The following is an 8,202-nucleotide window of genomic DNA, read 5'->3' on the forward strand; positions in this document are numbered from 1 at the left end:
TTAGAAAGGTTAGGTTGTACCTTTTTCCTCTTATTGTTAAGAGGCAGATATATCGGTGTTTCTCGCACAAGTCTGCTTCCTGTGTTCTTGTGGATGAGTACACTTCTTAATGAAGGAAAAACAAAATAAAACAAATGAACAAGCAAAAACCCCCAATAACAACAACCACCCTATCTGTAGCCAATTAACTTCTTGATTCCAATAAGATCTAAAACAGAACACAGATTCTTTCATCACAGTGAAATATGCCTGAAGACCTCATCAATACTCATTTAGCCCACTCTTCATAGTAGATGATCCTTTTCTAATACTGAGGAATTCCATTATTTCTGATTTCAGTGAACATGTTAGAAAAAAAAAATAAGTGAAATGGGATTCGGTTTGCCATTTGTCATTCACTTGGAGTAGAATTCTGGTCTGACATGTGGGCGCTCGTTCCCAGGGCTTAATGTTTTTAGTAATTATAAGGATCATGTAGAGAATGTTGATTGGTGGGAGAAAAAAATCTTTATTAACTGCTCAGAAATAGTTAATTCTTCATTAGCCAGAGCACTGCACTAGAGGCTGCTGCTGTGAACCATGGATTAGAGTTTATGATAGTAATAACCTCCCTGAAAAAACATTTGTTACTATACTTAATGACCAGATTTTAGTGCATTAACCTTCCTTGGGAGGTCAACTAACAAAATGGATGTTAACTGCTTGTAACAACCAATTCCTCTGAAATTAATATTTAGATGCCTTTGGTGTCAAAAAACCTTCCTTCCATATCAGAGCATTAAAAACACTTCTAAATTATTAATAGCAGGCACGATTCAATGCCTGAAAGATTTCCATTCCAGTGCTCTTTATTCCCGGCCTCTTCCTATTTTCTCAAACAGAGTTCTCTTCTGCAGGAACAAGGAAGGCATTCAGGGAAATTAGGTCTCAAAAATGCATGTGGGTCAACAATGCACTGCAGTTTTGAAAAGGTCACTCTTTAAGTTCAACAGAAATAAACATAATAGGAGTGTGAAAGGCAGCGCGGAGCGCACACTGGGAACGCGACGGGAACAAACTCCCCGCCAGGCCTCTGGCTGCAGAGCCGCAGCCCTATCACCACCTGTCAGGAGCTCCTTAACGGCGTTTTTTTGCTTCCCTGCTGCAGCTGACCTCCTGGCTGGTCTCCCCGCCCCTCCCCCCCTCCTCCCTGGAAACAAACCACACTTATGTCAAAACAACTTCTAAACTATTTCCTTCCCAAGCAATCTCAGAATATAAAACATGTTCTGAAAAGCTGCACCGGGTCCCAGGAGAAATGTTATGATTTGGTTACTGCCGCAGCAGCGTGTGCTGCTCCTTGGCCGGGTTGGCCTTGGGTCCATGCCAAACAATGAAGCAGTACTATTATTAACCTTCCCACTCAGTGGTGACAAACAGCCGGTATTTCTATTTTCAGATTGTTCTCTTCGGTGCGATAGATGTGAAGAAATGCATACTTCCCAGCCAGGACTGGATCAGGAGGCTGAGGGGCCAGCTATTGCCAAAAGCATGCACAGTGGTGTGTACGGGGAAGTGTTTTAATGGTGTTATTTTTAGGCTAAGGTCAAGTACAGATAGCCAAAGCTCTGTCTGCCAGAAGCTCTGCTGTTTTAACCTGGACTTGACTGTTGGGGTTGGGATAGTGTCCCTGAGATAGAAACCATGAAGCTGCCACGTTTACTATGTCCTCAAATCACAATGCTCTAGAAACATTTGTGACCCATTTAAATGAGCTCACGTGTAGAGGCAATGCTTGGCCAGTATTACAAGGTTCTAACTCGGGTGATGAGGGTGACAACAAAAATGCTTTTCTGAAAGGTGTATTTCCCTATGGAGTCCTCAGTGACAAGCCTACCAGCAATGTTTCCTGAGGAGCAGGTGACCTGTGGATAATCTTGATTTTTTATTTATGCTGGCTGCTTTTGTAGTACTGGAAATTTCTCGTAGGCAGAAATCCATTAAAAGTTTTGGCCTATTTCCATTTGTAAATAAGATTTGCTATCTGATCTTTCAGCTGGGGCAAATTCTGTGTAATAGCAACTTCAACTTAACAGCTAAACTTTTCATTACATTGAGAATATTTGCCACTTGAAAGGTCACTATGCCACTGCATACCTTGTCTTCTCCATTGTTGCAGTAGCTGCTCTTCTCTTTGTTTATAGTTTTAGGAAATGAGCATTTACAAGTGAGCAACAAGTTAATTTTTTAGTATGATAGATTTTGTAGATTTTCTTTTTTTTTGTTTGTTTTGTTTTTCTCCGGTACCGGGAACCGAACTCAAGACCTTGCGCTGGCCAGGCAGGCACTTTTGCGGCTGAGCTAAATCCCCAGCCCCGATTTTGTAGATTTAATTGTCAAATTTTCAGGTAATATTTCAGCTTGATATTTTATTTCTGGAATTCAAAAAAATTCAAACAAGGCAAGCTAAATTCATAAAACTAAAGGAAAGCAAGGTATCTTGTTTTTTTCAAATGTTTTTTTCTAGAAAAGTTTTTTTTTCCAGTGGTAGAAGCACTGAGAGAAAGACCTCTTCCCAAATGTAAAACTGAAATATGAACTGTTGACGTTTCCCCAGTCTCTCAACCCCGTTCTCTACAGAAATATCAATTATAGGCTGCTGGGAGCCAACTTTGGGACATAGTGTTTTCAATGGTAGGAATGATTAAAATACAGTTATTGCCTTGGTCTGCTTTATCTCCAAACTGATAAGATTTCTGAAAGCTATTTAACTGTCATGTGAATCATTAACTACATTATGTTTACAGAGAATATGTTATCTCCCCCGTTTCTTGGGAACATGGATCTTTCCTCCGTGACCTGGCATTACTGCTGACTACAATACAGGTAATGCGCCTGTGCAATTTTCTAACTGTGGGTCCAGTTTTCAGTCAGGATGTTGACTCTCGTGTTTTCACTTAATGAACTTCCATGCACTGCTTCCTGGAAACCTTTGTATGGTTTCTGTTGGCTCCATGTGGCATTCTGATGAGCTTACACTTCTCCTTAAGTGCTTCTATATCAGAAAACAAGAGCAAAGCTGAAACAAAGTGAGTCATCTGGTTTTGTCTTTGCTTTCACTGCATGAGATAATGTGGAGGTGTTAATTACAAGACTTCACTGAGTCTTGACTAATAACAGTGTGCAAACAAATGCATGTCAGGCTCAGCCACAGAAAAGCTTCTACTAATAAGGTAAAACTAGCAATTAGAGCTGACAATGAAGTAATACTTTCCATTGAATATTCATTAATGAAGTTCTTGTTTGGGAGGAGGGAGGCTTCTGATGGTCCAGAGGGAGACCTAGAATAGGAACCCTGGTCATTCCCTTCAGATGAATTAAACTCCTTTTGGTGAGCCAGCACACTAGATTAATTTCCTTTTGTACTAATGCACCGACCCTTTGCTTCAAAGGCAGTGCCTTGATGGCCACTCAGATCCCTCAGTCATGACCATGACATAATAGGGACAAATTAAATCCCTCAAAAGAGAAAAATGACAGTGACCACAGACCATCACCAACAGTGCGCTGGAAACCCTGCATGTTTGAATTGCATTCTTCTCTCGAGTGCCTGAGATTCCAAGAAAGAAAGGTGTGACTGACTCACTGAGTTGAGTCATATCACTTGGGGTACTGATCTGTCCCAGTCCCTCTGTCTCTTGTTTTAGAAAGCAGTTTCATGTATGTTACACACAATGAAACATATCTGTCTTTGTTGTGACTCTTGTGGTAGAGCTCCTAAAGCCCCTGAAACTTCCTGAGTGATAGGCATCTCCTTGTCATTCCTAACAAGTATCTTTGATAACTCCTGAGCTAATGCGATCAGATCAAGGAGACCAGGTGGAGCCAGTAGCCAGTCACCAGAAAGACCCAGTGATGACCACCTTACATACACAGCTGGAACTTTTAGTCCCACTTTACCAATCTTTGGGAAGGGGAAAGCTGGTTAGATATTCTACTCCATAAAAATTATCGTCGAATGCCAAAATTTGGTTGCTGACTGCACATGGTGATGCTAAGGGAGTATCTCAGCCAGGGAGGGCACAGAAGTCTCACTCCTTCAGTCCTCACCCAGGTCTCACTCTGTCCAACTCTTCACCTACCTGTTCATCTGCATCCTTTACAGTCTGGGAGAAACAAGTGTTTTCCTGAGTTTGAGCTCTGCCCTAGCAAATTAGTTGACATCAAGGAGAGGCTATAGGTATGTCTTAGGTACTTTTCTTGTTGCTGAGGCAAAATACCCAACACCCAAAGTTAAATGGGGAAAAGTTTCTTTAGCTCACAGTGTATAGAAGGATTAGTCCATAATAGGCTGGCTCCAAGGCAGGGTGGTGTGGCAGAGGGTCATCACAGAGGAGAAACAGTTCACTGCAGGCAGAATGTAGCAAAGCAATCAAAGGATGACCATAGTTCTTTTTACCCCTTATATCTTATCCAGGCTACTCAGGGTGGGGAACACTCACATCCCCGATCCTAGTGCCCTTGATCCTAGCATTGCACCATGAGCCAAATCCAGTGTCACACCCTCTAGATCCAGCCACCTCTAAAAAAGCCACACCTATGACTGCATGAGGCTTTGGGCGACATCTAGACAGCTGTCACAGGATGTTACCAGTGAGTCAGAGGTCCAAAGCCTGGGGTGTTAGTCCAGTGGTATAGCACCTGGTTAGCATGTGCAAGGCCCTGGGTTTAATCCCTAGCACTGCCAAGAAGGAAGGAAATACATTTAGACTGGACTTGCAATTGGCATGAGAAGTGGAGGACCATCCTGTGGGATTGAATCCCAAAGTGTGAGATCTGACACTATCTCCAAATAGATGTGTCAGTGTTCATGACTTGTGGGACACCTAGTTGGCACACCCTGGAGAACTGCTTGGTGTGGGCAAAATCCTTTACAATGTGATCCCAAAGTGTTCTGTGCCGAGTGTGAGATTAGAGTTCGGAAACATTCTTGTTTGTTTGTTGGCATTATTGTAGCATTCTTCTTTGAGCATGTGAGCTAGACATAAAAAATAAACCTTTCCCAAAATGGAACATTGGGGATCTATGGTCCTTTATACATGATAATATTATTTCTGAAACTTGATCATAAGTTATGCTATCTGAGTTATGTGTGCCTTTTAAGAATTTCTTAGTAAAGATGTCTAAATGGGGGATTTTACTGATAAAATCATTTTATTTAGGTGGACTTTAACAGCTCTCTGTCATATATATATATATATAGTATGTGTGTGTGTGTGCATGTGTGTGTAAGGTAATACATATGTATACTTTTGGGATTGTGATAATGCCAAATCTTCCATTGAGGTATATCCTCAAAATGTCAAATTTTTAGGGCAGATAATGACCAGTGTAAAATAAAACAATCTGCTCTGACTGTCTTGACTACCACAGTCCTTATTTAGTGTAAGTGGCTCTGGGCTCAAGTTACAAAGCCATACTCACAGACTGCTGTGGTGTAAGAAACAATTATATAACATACATTTGGCCAGTGATACAGAAGTTACTTAAGACTAATAAAAACTGGACAGAAGCAGCTAGATACACACAGTTTGCTTGTGTGCAGTTCCCTTTAATAGATGAAACTAATTAGCTGTATTCAACAGATCATGAAAGTGGAGAGAACCTTAGGGCCAGTGAATCTCTCTTTGTGTAGCCTTCCCAACATCATACACACACACACACACACACACACACACACACACACACACATTTTTCAAACCACTAGTTTTCAGTTTTCTGTTTTATAGCCAAATGTGATTCCTGAGATAGAATATGATATCAGAAACTAGTAAAGGGTATTAGTATAGAAGTGCTTCAATAATAGAATGCTAAATGCTGATTTGTTGGTGAAACAGGTACGATTGTGAAGGCAGGTGTTTCAGGCAGGTAAAGGTCCATGATCTCTACTAACGCATTCACAATGGGGCCATCATTTGTACGTCTTGCTGCTGGGTGGCTTGAACCACTGGTGGTACACACATGACTGTCCTGTTGGGTGGGTGGTTTTTTATTAATTTTATTGATAAAAAGGAAATAGTAACAGTGGTTAGATCTCTTTGTGCCATCAGTAATATAAGCTACCAGATGGGACAGCCATGTAGGTATTATTGGTGGTTCATGCTAGAGGGAACATGCTAAAATAGGGCAAATCTTTTTTTGGATGGAGGCAAATTATTTTTTCAGACTATAGGAAAGCATGCTACTGACTTTCAGATACAGAATGATGGCATTTGTTGGACCTTTTAACGCTATTAGTAAAGCCCATGGAAAAAGATAAACCTATTCAAGAAACACACAGTTTACAAACAGATGTGGTAGAAGAATATAGTACCTCCATGTGAGATCTTTTTATCCAAGACCTGCAATCTAAGTTGTTTAAGAATTCTAAAGTGGGGACCTTTTATTAGCTAGGATGTATGTTTGAGTCCTAGAACAAAACCCCAAATACACTGTAAATTAGGGAAGAAAATAGAAGCTTAGCTATCTCATATTAACAGTTTAAGTGTAAGTGAGATGAACCTCATATTTAATTTCATGTTGCCTTTGCATCTTTCTGCTCTTCAGTGTTCAAAATATTTTCCTTTTTGCAGTGACTTAAGGTGACTTTCAGCAGTACTGACATTTTATGGAGCAGGAAGGGAAAAAGGAATGGCTGCTGTAAAGAGTGAGACCACCCCCTGCCCGGTCTCTGGCTTCCTGTCCTGCCATGTGGTGTCTCCCACATGTGCTTCTGTGATCATGATGCCATCTTCTCTGAGGCCCTCATCTGAGTCAAGCAGAAGCTGGGACCATGCTCTTAGCTTTCCAGAAATGTGGACTAAATAAACCTCTTTTCTTTGTAAAGTTCCTAGCCTCTTGAACTTTGTTACAGCCATAGAAAATGGACTACTATGGTGGAAATATCTCTAGAAGCAGTTCTAAAATTCTTTCCTGAAGACTCTTCTACACCAAACTGAGACCAGGTCAAGCATTTCATTGGTTGAAAGAGGTGTATTACAAAGCCTCTAATTAATGAATGAGCACTACATTTGTCAAATTGTTGCCATTAAATGATTGTAATTCATAGCTAATTGCTAAAAAAGAAGCATTTACTCTGGCTTGACTAGATATTAATTATATTCCTTGAGTTATAGAACCACCTTTCTAAATAGAGGAAAAACGTGTTTTTAAAGCTACATTTTGAGAAAAATAGGTAATATTCTTTGCTGAAATAACATATTGTACAAATCAGTTCAGTCAAACATGTGAACAAAAATATTTCTTGAAAGATGTTCATTGAGGCATTATTTACAGTTCCAAAAGTTATAATTTAAATGCCCATCAATAGAAGAATGGTTAAATGCAGCACAGTATTGTAAATGTTTAAAAATAGTTTATAATTGTAAAAGGAGACAAAGCTATGTGGAAAGTTTTGTATGATATTATGTTTAGTTTTTTAAAATTGTAAAATAATATGTATGGCTCAGGCTCATTTTCTGTAAAACAGAAGAATACAGGAAATATATGATATAATTTCGTGAAATTTTATGTATATAATGCATGCAAATTTCTAGAGGACTTTGCAGGAAGCTTTCAAAACTGGTCTGAGGAATGAAAAACTCTGCTATATTTTACTTTATAACCTATGCACATTGGATTTTTAATTCCCTTCCCACACTCACTGTGGAGCAAACTCAGGGTCTTGCTGTGCTAAGCATGTACTGCATTCCTAAACTAAAACCAGTTGATTTTCAATCTTAAGTTTACACTAATTTTAAATAGAAAAACAGTAAATTAATAAAAAAATTCATTTCAACGTATATATACTATCTTTAAACATCATCAGTACACAGAGAGCATGGAGCCTGGGCAGGTACCAAAGTAGTGTCTCATTGGAATCCTGCTTCCTTATGCTTTTTATTGATTAAGAACCATCTCTTGAAAAAAATCCTATATTTGTTTGTTTAGATAATGTATCACTTGATATTGTTTTTCTTTTTTCTAAAGTTTACTTGCAGAGTTTCAAATCTACTTTGTCCTCCTCAGCAGTCCTGAACACAAAGGAGAGAAATGAGTGAGAAAGTGCTCTTTTTATCAAATGTAGTTTTATACTGCATGCTTTTATAGTGCGGCCCTCAGCAGAACCTGCCAAAGAAGAAACCATCACTATTCCCTGCCTTAGCTCCAAGGTGGAGAGCAGAT

At 39.6% G+C, this 8,202-nt stretch overlaps 1 long non-coding RNA gene across 1 annotated transcript; it reads left to right on the forward strand.

Moving 5' to 3' along the window:
* Positions 1 to 1,451: 1,451 nt before the first annotated feature.
* Positions 1,452 to 6,796, forward strand: LOC106147131. The gene is made up of 3 exons (XR_001231888.1): positions 1,452 to 1,540; positions 2,787 to 2,865; positions 6,612 to 6,796. It is a non-coding gene; the product is annotated as an uncharacterized LOC106147131 (long non-coding RNA).
* The last annotated feature ends 1,406 nt before the right edge of the window (positions 6,797 to 8,202 follow it).

The sequence above is a fragment of the Chinchilla lanigera genome, unplaced genomic scaffold, assembly GCF_000276665.1.
Source record: "Chinchilla lanigera isolate Chin_1 unplaced genomic scaffold, ChiLan1.0 scaffold00120, whole genome shotgun sequence".
Classification (NCBI taxonomy): domain Eukaryota; kingdom Metazoa; phylum Chordata; class Mammalia; order Rodentia; family Chinchillidae; genus Chinchilla; species Chinchilla lanigera.